The following is an 11868-nucleotide window of genomic DNA, read 5'->3' as shown; positions in this document are numbered from 1 at the left end:
TCCATATGGGACAGATGGAGAAAAGTTCAGACCATATTTAAGCTTAAATCAAGTTACTTCAACTATCTTAAACAACAAAAATCAGAAATGTGCATATATGCTCAAAATAGGGTTTGAAATATATCTCTTGTCAGTGCCTTTGTTTAGGGTGCTGTGCAAAGTCATCCTGAAACCAGCTCGCTATTGCACTAACAATAAAAGATCAAAAGAGGGAAGTTCAGTGTTTGTACTTGTTCATTTTCACCGACTTAAGCAAAAAACTGTCAGTCATGTCAAATTAAATTATATGGTTTTGTATTTCCATTATATTTATATTACACTGTATTACTGCAGTTGAATTAGACTATTTTCCATGGGGTCTGGGCTGTGACTACTGAATTTGACTCACTTTACGCAAGAGCTACCCTTAATTAGACTTGAGCTGAGAGCAGAATTGCTTTGACTAACGCTGCAGACCACTATGGCAGCAGAATACCACAGGCTCTTAAATTACTTCAAAAGAGATATGAACAGCTGGAACTGGATGGACAATTCCAGAAATCCTTCTTAGTGAGCACCTTCATCCTGGGAAGACCTTGGTCAGACCCTGCCAGCCCTTACAAACCAGCCTGGCTGGACTGTCTCCTTCCACAGCTCCTTCACCCATCCCTCATTCACCAGGTTTCAGGCTTCCCGCAGTAGGATTTCTGGGAGTCCCTGCACTTTTTCTGGAAATGAGAATTGTGGGAGCTGTTGTTTTGGTGTCTGTGCCTCTTTCCTAAACTTGTCAGCAACTCTTGATGCCTCCAGAGGCCAAGTTAACAAGTGAGGGCATCAAAAGGAGCGTTGCCTTGATCAGAAATGTGTCATCAGTTCACTGACGACAAAAAATTCCCTCATTCCATCATGAAAAGTACATTTTTGTTCTCTAGCAGTTTATAATATTCAGAAACAACACTTATGTAGCAAAATACACTTCAGCCAGTAAAATAGATATCCAGCAAGTACCAACAGAAATTTCCAAAAAATTATTTTGAACTTCTGGACTGGAATGTTAGAAAGTAATTTAATTTTTTCCTATTTATTTAGCCCTCCTGTTCTCCCACCTACCTGTCTCTCTGCTATGACATGCTTACTGACTTTTCCAGTTTCTCCTTATTACGGGACAATGCTTTAGAGGCAATTTAGCCAGTATGAATCAGAGGTGGGGTTTTTTTCCTTGTTTTTATGCTTTTTCCTTAAGGATGTTCTTGGGCTATTTTATTTTGCAAAACAGCTCAAAAACCAGCAAATGAGAGTGGGGATTGTAAACGTTCATGCTGCTATCCTCGCCGGCAATCTCAGCAATAAAGACACCATCCCTTTGCACAAGTATTTGTAACTTATTTTAAATTTTACCTTTTGTAGAGGAAGGGTCATCTTCAGAAGGCAGAACATTTTCCACATGTGTAGGTAAGGATCTGCATGAGACACAGGAATACCAAACTTTGGATTATGTAAAGCAATATTCAACTGTTCTGAAAAACAAGAAAGGCATGAATGCTCAAGAATGATTGCTGATAATTCAGTGAAGAGAAAATTAATGTGAAAGAACTTGAATGAATCATTTCAAACCTGTCTTTTTATCTTTTTTTTTTTTGGTCTGCTCATTCTTGACTGGCCACGTATAAATTGCTATAAAAATGAACAATCTCTGATATAAATCTAAATCAGGAAGAAATTTCTTAACTTAATCAAACTAACAAATGACACAAGAGCTTCCTCATTTGTCTAGGTTTTGTGAAAAGCTGTGCTACCACAGCTCCTCACCTAAATTAGGGAGGTGCCCATGTGCATGCTGCAAGCATTCTCACTGCAGAGTATCTTAGTAGGCAAGAGCCAAACGCTGCAGTAGTAGGCAAATGCTAACACCAGCTAGAAGCTTGAGAGCTTGTTTTGTGAGGAAGAATGTAATTCCTTGGCAATTCCCAAAGCTGTTGATTAGCTGCAGAGCAGGCAGAAATCGCTGGCTGGGCTGTGGAGGCAGAGCTCTCTGGGAAGGTCTCAGTGGTCTGCAGCAGGAGCTTTGTGCACAGCACAAGAGCTGGCACAGCAGCAAAAATGGGTCACATCTTCTGTGCCTTCTGGGGGCAGCCTGCAACAAGGATGTGGTTTCTTGTCTTCTGTGCGTGAGCAAACCTATCTGGCGCCTCTTCAAGTCTTCCTCTTGCTGAGAGCTGGAGGGTTTGCCCCTAAATGAGCAGTGTTGACTGGTGGCTCCATGGTGAGTTGTTCAGGTAGATCCGGCAGCAGATGGGATTGCTTGCACAGCATGGTCAGAAACACATCCTGGCACCTTTCTTGGTGTTATTGATCAGCAGAAAGAAAGCTTTGATGAATTCTGTGGCCGTTCTGTCACCAAAAAAAAAAAAAAAAAGGGGAGTAGTATTCTGCTCCAATTAATTAAACAAACTGATATGAATTCCGCGCTTAAATCGCACTTTGCATATCCATAATCTCTGCACTACATTTTATGTATACTTTACCCTTGGGTAAAAATTTGTGAGCATATAAATGCTTTCTCATATAATCTTACTAAAGCACGCTCTTCCCTATAAATATTCATACCACTGCCAAAACATTTGCAAGCTTTCCCCAAAGGTGAAATATGTGTAATGTACTTTGCCTTCTGGGTATAAATATTATCCAATACATTTTGGTTAATATGAATACACTAATTATTCTTGTAACCCTTTTTAAAAGGGTCATCCTCATGATGTGAATTTTTTAAAAATGTAATTACAGTAATTGGATACTTAATCTAATTAAAATTTGCTTTATCTTTAATGGGAATTTTTCTAAAGAGGCAGAATGACAATTGACTTTCTGATAATCACTGTTTTCTTTCAGCTAGAGGATGCATTTAGTACAGTAAGAACCAGAGAACACGGCCTTTTTACCACATGCCAGCCACCTTTAGGGCCAGTTAAACTACAATTTTATCCATTACCAGGCAAAACTTCCACTTAGAAATAAAAGTTCTCTGAATTGATTTCATTGTGGCTCAGGTAGAGATAATTTAGGGAGTGTTTATGGTGCTGATTATGATGCAAGGCATGCCTTAGAGAAGATGTTGCACAGGGGGAGGTACCAGCTTCCCAAAGCCTGGCTCTGTTCAAGTATGTAGGCACAATCATGTACAATAAGCTCCTCTGTCTTTGGGAGGTGCACCTGGATGGACCCCAGCACGCTTGGGGTGCATGTAAATTCTCACTGACATAGCAGAACTCCAGACAATTTGGATTATCTCCTGGGTTTATAATTCAGATCAACATTTCTAATGTGCTCTCTCTTACCAGCACTTTCCATGCAGAGTGACAGGCAGGACTGCCACTGTTCAAAGGGGGAAAATTATTTTGAGTCCACACTGCATCTTTTACTGTGCGAAGCCAAGGAGAACAAGTTAGGAGTTGTATAGGAAAGAGTGGAGAAGTGGGTTCACGTCACTGCCTTCAGATACCTGTGACATAAACATTTATGTCTGCTATAAAGCTGCTGCACCTTTCAGGGCCTTTGCTTTACTGGAAGCCAGGCAAGAGAGAAAGGCCTTCAAGGAAAATCAATCAACTGTTTTGTAGGCTCAGCTTGCCAGTGGTGTGTTCATATAACTAAAGACAGACATACATTTCATAGAGGAATAAATCATAATCGTCTACATCTACAAAGTATTTTCTAAAGAAAGATTAGGAAAAAAAGATAGAATGGGCCAAATCATGACCTAGTGCAAGGAGACACCACTGATTTTGATATATCTGTATTTGACTGTCCTCAGTGTCTGCTGGGGGATGATCTGATTGCCAGAAGAGCCTTTTGGGTTTTGTCCCTGCAGCCTGGTCTGTGCCAAAGTGAGACCAGAACCCCTGCAGGATGGCTGTGACAGTTCTGATAGGAAATCTGTGCCCGTGTCTCTGTAAATGCTCTCTGTGCCTCTCCCATGGGCCCGGCTGCTGTGCCTGGGGAGTCACCTGGAGCTGACAGACCAGAAGCACCAGCACCACATTTCCACAGGAAGCTGTTTGTGTGCCCAGACATTTTCCTTAGGAAGCTGTTCCGTGTGCCCAGAGAGCTCGTGCTGAGCTCAGCCCTCTTGCAGCCCCCTCAGGCAGGCAATCAGCTAATGAGCAAAGAGAGCAGGTTGTAATACTGTGCTACTTTTTGGGTCAGGGTGAAAAAATATGTGTCTGCTTCTGCTGAGCATGTGAGGTAGCAGTGACTGCAGAGCTGCTGAAGGAAAAGAGTGTGCAGGTGATGCTATGATTGAAACACTGCTTATCAGCAACAACCTGTACATGGAACACATGATAGCAAGGAGACTTCTGAGAACCATTTATGTACTGTGAAAGAATAATAAATTTTGGAGTGAAATTAGCACTGATTAAAAGAAGCATTTCAATTAAAAAACAGGTACCAGGAAAAGCTGATCATAAAATGAGTGCATAAGTTCAAAACAGCACCAGAAGTACCAAGGAAGCCTCAAGATTTATCTAAGAACTGCAAGTGGGCTCAAACTTTAGCTTTCAGCTTATGAAAAACATTTGCCATATGAAAAAATGTTGATGCTGAAAATATTGAAAAGCATGTCATTTCCCATCAGTTTGTTTTACCAGTGATATCTTTGTGCAAGCTGGCCATCGGATAAAGAAATAAGGATCTGCTAGCCTTCACTAAGCTTGAAGATTCCAGGTTGAAGTTGAACATGGAGGCAGTATTGAACTTTTCAGTGTACCTTTAGTGGCAAAACCCCAGTGCCCTGGCAGGTAAGTGGTCCTGTACCTGAGACACACAGACGAGGCAGTGTGGGGAGGTTCTGCTGCTATTACAGAAAGTGCATTTTTAGGCCTGGCAGTACTGCAGAAATGCTGTGGGAGGGGAGGAAAGGGAGAATTGTGGTGGCCAGCAGTGTGAACTGCCATTTTTCCAGACCTGAAGAGCCTTCTGGTTGTTGATTTTGTTTTGAGGCCATTATTAGCTACTCAGTACAAAAGAGCTGAAAGCACAACAACTCACTAGAAAAATCTGAGTTCTTCAGAAATAATTTTTTGGAGTGCTATAGGAATTACTGTCCCTACTTACAAGGCCAGTTCAAGCTACACTTGCAGTAGCTTGTGGCTGAGGAATCTTGGCAGATGCCCATCTGAATACTTAGAAAAACAGAAGTGATGTGGATTCACAGTCTGTCTTGGGTAAAATCTCTGCACTGCTGATGTGGTCTCCAGATAGGCTTATTGTGAAACTAATATCAAATATTGCTCTAAGCATGAGAGAAAATTATTGCTGGCTGAAGGGAATAGATGTAGCCAGGGAGGGAAAATAGTCTGTTGTCTCTCTTCTCTTTGCAGACATGCAAATGTTCCTCATCTATCAGTGGCGTAGTTGCAGGAAGAGACTGCCAAGTAACCAGCTTGACATCCATTTATCCTACAAAACCACAGGAAAAGTTTTCTTGCCTAAAAGAAAACTGCTCTTGTCTAAGAGAAAGGTCGATGACAAAGTGTGATGTAAAAATCTTACAGAGTAGATCAGGTGTTTCTAATAAAAGGAAGGCCAGACATGACATGACTTTTGCTTTGACCATAGTCAAAAAAGTGGTTGCCACTTTCCAAAATCCTGCTATCCACAGGATTATTTCAGAGCCAATTCAACACTATGCACGGTGAGAAATGAGCAGGCTGGGCAATTGAGTGCTAGCAACTTCCTTTGCAGCAGCTTTGATAGCCTACATGCATCACAGGCAGAAAAAAAAATTCTGAACCCACAGGATTAGTGAAAGGCTGTGCAATTTTTGGATGTCTCTGAGGTCAGCATCCCTGCAGCATACAGAGTGTGGTGGGAGCAGAAGTGGTGCAGCTGGAGCTGTGTGTGGCTGGCTGACAGAGCAGCCTATGTACCTGTGCTCCAGCACTGTGGAGATGGAAATGGGCCCAGCTGGGTGTGGGTAATAAAACATTAATAATTCACACATAACTTCTGCCCAGCAGAGAGACAGCAATTGGAAGTGAAATCTGAGTAAAAAAATCCACTTGGTTTTGATTGAAAATATGAAAATTTCCTGAAAACAAGGCATGGAAAACAATAAAATTTGAATATGAAAACTAACCCAGCACTAGAAACATGGAAAGTGTGCTTGGAGGTGGGGAAATCTTTCAGCACAGCCAGAACCACTGCTTAGTAAGTTGGTTCAATGCTTATTATCACAGGGTGACTGAGAAAAGGCCAAGAAAGCAGACAAAAATCTACAATGCCATCTCCTTTCAGATGAAAGCTGCAATAGAAACCTCTTTACTGCTAAAATCCTCTGGTCAGAAAGCAGCTGTTCTCCGGTAACTGAACGCTGGAGGCATTAATAAAGGATCCTGCAAAATTCCTTGATGGGCAACCCATTTTGTGTTTAGGGTTATGCTTTGTAAAGAAACACCAAACTGCTGGAGCACTTGGTCATTCCCACCATCTCCTTTTGATAGGAGTAGCCCACAACACTCCACACACCACATCCATTCTTGTTTCTCAGCAAAATCCTCTGATAACAAAGACCCACGCAACCATTTCTGCACCAAAACCAGGCATCCCAGCAACACCTGAAGCTTCAAATTTAAGAGCTTGCTGGCTTTTGTACTTAACCTCTCTCTTGCTCTTGAAAAGTTTCTTTCAAGGTGAAAAATTTGGGAGAACCATTTCAGTTTTTCCAGGAGATGGCAGTGCCACTACAGAAAATAGCTGAGTGGTTGAGCTGCTAAGGTGACTGTTCTGTAATTTGCCAGTTTAAAACTCATATATAACAAGTTTTGATTTTTTTTAAAAAATAGATGATCAGATAATTATACTTCAATGACTGTCAAAAGCAATAATGATAGCACTCATTACAAGTTTAAAGTGTGTCTGAATTCCCAAGGGCTCACAACAAGCATTAATTCATCTGAATGGAAACAGGAGACATAATTGGGCAGTAACTCATTTCTATCACGTATAGTATTTGCTATAATTAATTTTCACCTCACGTTTTCACACTGGATGTTGAGCTGGACTCCTTACACCCATCCCGTCTGGCTGGGGCAAGTGCAGGTGTTGCAGGAGTTGCAGCATCAGGCACGTAGGCAGCAAACTCTGGATTCAATCTGAGGAAATGCGATAGCACATCTGGCAGCACCTGGCAAATCTGAAGTATAAAGCAGGTGAATAAATGTATTGAAAATTAATAAGGAACAGAGCACTGCACCAGATGCAGTGGTATGCTAAGTACATTGCTAAATAGATTGCAATATGCTAACTTAACTGTCTAAAATATATTCTTGCTTTCATGAACTCTGTGAGCTGATGCCTTTAATTTTCAGGTTGAGCTTGATTTCTGATTATTTTTTGTCACATCATATTTCAAGGATTTTGTATTATGATTACATGTGATTTACTAAAAATAACAGATCAATGAAAAGATGCAGAACTTACTGTGCTTCTCTTTCCATTCACTTATTATATTTTTCATAAGTCTTTCATTGCAAAAAAAAGGCCTCTATTCACACTAGAAAGGCTACCTACCAGTTCAGTGAGAAGAAGGCAAGCAAAGAGTTATTCTACACCCTGCTAACATATTCATATAAAACTCATCCAATTTTGTTAAGACCTTTTGTGGAGAATCAAAAGTTAGCTAAGATTTTATTGTAATTCCTCTTTCCTGACCTGAAAGTCACACAGCTGGATTCAAGTAGGCCAGAAATATGTGCTTTATAGAAGCACCTTGTGGTTGGGGCCTTTTTTGAAGCTCTGAAAGTTTATGCTGCTGACCCTGTCCCCCGTACCAACGACCGAGTCTCCAGTAGGACTTCACGGCAGAAGAAATTTGTCACAACTGTCAGATAGCTGGCAGAAGGAAAGATCCTCCTTGTTTCATCCATGTCAGCCCTGACGTTTCCCTTGTAGCAGGGCAAGAGTTGCACACTGCTCATTAGACCCCAGAGATTCCGGTTCTGTGGGACACATCAAAACTTAAATACCCTGGAGGAAAATAATTTGCTGCTTGATCCAACAGCACCTTTTGAAGTCGGTGTAAAAATGTTCATTAGCATCAATGAGATTCAGATTAGATCCCTGTTTCATAGTCAGCAGTAATATAACATAATTGGCTGCTCAGCATCATATTTTGCAAATCATAGGAATTCGTGGAAAGCCATGTCAACAGCAGTCTCATTTGTTAGAGCAGCAGCACATGCAAGCTTTTTACAGCCTGACAGGCACGAATGTTCTATCATTTGCACCCCTCCTAGGTGGTGCTGAACTAGGTCCCAGCCTGTGTGGGAACACCACTTCACTGGTGGGTGCTGGTAGGAAGGACTGAAAATTTGTGATAATGGGCATAACTAAGATACAAGAAGGAAATTGAGGCATGGCATAGTAACATAGGTGTAAATTTTAGATCTCATTGTTAGTGATGATGGTGAAATAATGATGGTAGTGGTACTTTGCATTACATACATGACAAAATCATCAGGAAATTAATGTACATGGCAGCTAATCTCTCCATTATTTATCTCTTTTAATTTACTGCTTAGTCTTTACAAAAATAAACCCCACATAAATAAGGTATTTAAAGGATGATTTTTCAAATATAACATTCCACTTATTAAACTCTGCATCGGATGAGTAGGACAGGGTGACACTAACAGCTAATCAAACAGGAGCTCAAGTCCTATGGCTGATAACTCTCATGTTAGGGAAATTATCACTCATCCTGATTTCTGCCTAACCAGCTTCATGAAGATCATGGCATGACTCTGCACTGGTGGGCAAAAGGATGGTTGGGCAGGGCTTGAAAACTGCCCTTTGCTAGAGCCACCTTGATTTATATCCACACAGGATTTAATTCAGCTCTTTCAATTCAGCACTTAGCACAAGCAATGCCAACACAGACCATGTTATTCAGAGGCGTTACTCTGTACATGTGAACAACAGTGAGCACCAAACAGGCCAGGTCATTGTGGAGCGTGGGGCACCAAAACCAGCAGAAGGAGCACAGCAGGTTGCTGTCATGTATGAGAAACAGCCAAGTGTGTCAGGGGTAGAACATTTCTCATGCACACACCTGATAGCATGCAAATGTCTGTAAAACTCCAACCAGACCCTGGAAGAACACACCCACCCAAAAAGCCTGATGGAGCTGGAAGCAAACTAGATGAATAAGACTGAGAGCATGTTCATAGTCATCTGTTGTCACCAAGGTAATTTTCAGAAGTAAAACCCTATGCCTTTGAAGGCACATGCACCTCCCACACAAGCTTAAGTGCAACTTAGTCTGGGATGTGATTCAATGCCATCCTTCTCATGCCAGAAATACATGTGCAGCCTGACTCCATGCAGCACATCCATCCCTCTGCAGCCCCAGGTAGGGTTAGTCACCAAAGGACAGGCAGATCAAAGAGCAGAACATTTACCAAAGAGCTCTCAGGGGACTTGTTATTTCTGGGACAGTTACTCTCCATGCGTCTTTACTGAAGTCATTCAACCTCTCTTGTCTTTAATTTCTGCTTGGTTGGAATCTTCCAATTGCTACCAGGACTTCAGCTGTAGTCCCCATTTTATGTTTAAAGCTCAGTTAAAGCCTCTGGGCACATCACTATTGCTACTACTGACAGATGGTTCCCATCAGTGAGGAAAAGAAGAATGCCATGAGTATGGCTTGTTTTAGAAAGTCCCATTCTCAGAAACTGAAGAAACACCCTCAAAGAGAGGCACTGGGGCTACAAACACACCAGGATGAAGGAAGATTTTTGGGCTTGGCAAAGAGGGTAGAAGTGATAAGTTATGATATTTCAGTGATTGGCTGAGAAAACATTCAAGTTTAAATAATCTCTGGATGTGCAGCTGTAGGGACAGCTAATACAGAGTTCCCATTAAAAATCTCTCAAGAGATCTTGCAAGATTAAATAAAATTAGCCCAAAGGCCCAAGTTCTGTGTGCAAATCAGGCATCATGCACTGAAATGAAAGAGCCCCTGAAGTACACAAGGCCAGCCCAGCCATGTGGGCTGGCACTTACCCCAGGGGTGTCTCCCTGCCTGGCCCCACACTAGCACCTCTTGCCTGTCCTCCCTGCTCCCCCCAGCTCTGCTGCCAGCCCACTCTGAAGCTCATGGCTCTGCTGACACACACAGTTACACATTGAAAAGTGCCTGGAGAAAGGGCAGTTGGTTGATCCCACAAGGACCAAGGCTGGATGTGCCTGATACCACTGCCACTGAAAACCTGGAGGGCTGGGCACCTGCCTTTGGGGTAGGGATGGCTGTGAGGGGCTGTTTGGCTGGTACTGCTGGCTCACACAGCAGTGACAAATGATGACAGCATGAAAAAGTATAGGGAAAATAAATCAAATAAAGTGAAAAAATCCCAGAGTTATTAATGGGTGTGAGCTGATGGTGCAGGCTTGCCTTACTTTTCCCCATTCCATCCTTAGGCTGTGCAGCAGACAATGACATTGTGCCACAGCCTGTGATACAACTCTAGCAACAAGGCTCTTCTCCTGATGGCAGACAGATCTGTGGTGAAACTGCTGCTGAGTGGGGGGCAGCAGATCTGTGAGCCACAGCTTTGCAGTGTGCCCAGCTCATCTAACACACTGGCCAAAATTTTTATGCCAGCCATTACTGCTTGCATTTGGCAAACCCTGGCATTGCCAAGTACCTGCACCTGCAAATAATTCTCTGGGAATCACTGGCTACTGGTACAGCTTGGAGCTCAGCAGCCTCTCTGCTGGTCCATTAACTCCAGGAGATGTTTATTATGAAGCAAGAATTTATTCAACCAAATCCCACAACAAATAGAAAGCATAAGAGAAATATTAGGTCAGCACTTGGTAAAACAGTAAAGAATATGCTGTTTACCAGGGTAGGTCTCAGTGCTGTTTAAGTGGTTGCACAGCTACAAGGCACTGCTTTGAGCAGACCTTTCCTCTCTGATCCACAAGAATATTTCTGTGGGAGTTGCTCACCTATGCTTCAGTCATTGGAAATGCAAAGCTAGGTCTCTTAAATCTTACCAAAACCCAGAGGGATTCAGGCTAAGGAGTCCTGTGTGTTTGAGGACATTCAGGCACCTCAGTCTGTCTGTCTGGGGTGTGGGATGCAGTGCCAGGCACAGATCCATCCTGCTGCACTGGCACACAGGCCAAGATGTGGTGCAGCTTCTCCAGGAGTGCATCCATACACATCCATCTTCAGTCAGGGACAGTTTATAGATCGAACAGAGGATAATGGGAGGACGGTAATTTAAGTCAGAGTAGTTAATTGCACGTAAGGATTCCTACCATCCTCTTAGTTTCCTAATTGCTAATATACTTAACACTGATTTTATCAATAGTCCATGATATATAAAATTACTTCATATCAGCTCATTAGTTAATTAATTATAGGAAGGACACACACATCAAAGCCAAATGTAGACTGAGGACCCAAACTTCTCCTTGAGCACAAGGAGCAGCTCTGGTGCAGCGGTGCCAATTCCCTCTGGTCTGTGTGTTTTTTCCAGATACTTATTCACAGCAATGCAGTTTTGCAAAGGACAGGTAAGGAGAAGATGTGGCCACCACGCCAGGACCAGCCTGTCACCTCAGCTTTTTGAGACTTTACCTTCAAGGACAAAGAAGCTCCTGGGTGAAGCACAGCTCAGAGCTGCAGCCAGCAGATCAATGGCTACAAGAAAGTACAGAATTAAAATTTATATATATATATGTACCATTTTTGAACCTCCTCCAAATAGCTGAATGAGTATGCTAAGAAACAGGATATAAAGTTAATTTTTCTATTAGAGTATCTCACTAAACCAACAGAGAAAATAGTAGTTATAATTAGACAAGCACTCTAAACTGTGT

The sequence above is a fragment of the Camarhynchus parvulus genome, chromosome 5, assembly GCF_901933205.1.
Source record: "Camarhynchus parvulus chromosome 5, STF_HiC, whole genome shotgun sequence".
Taxonomy (NCBI): domain Eukaryota; kingdom Metazoa; phylum Chordata; class Aves; order Passeriformes; family Thraupidae; genus Camarhynchus; species Camarhynchus parvulus.
Note: the sequence above shows the minus strand (reverse complement) of the source record.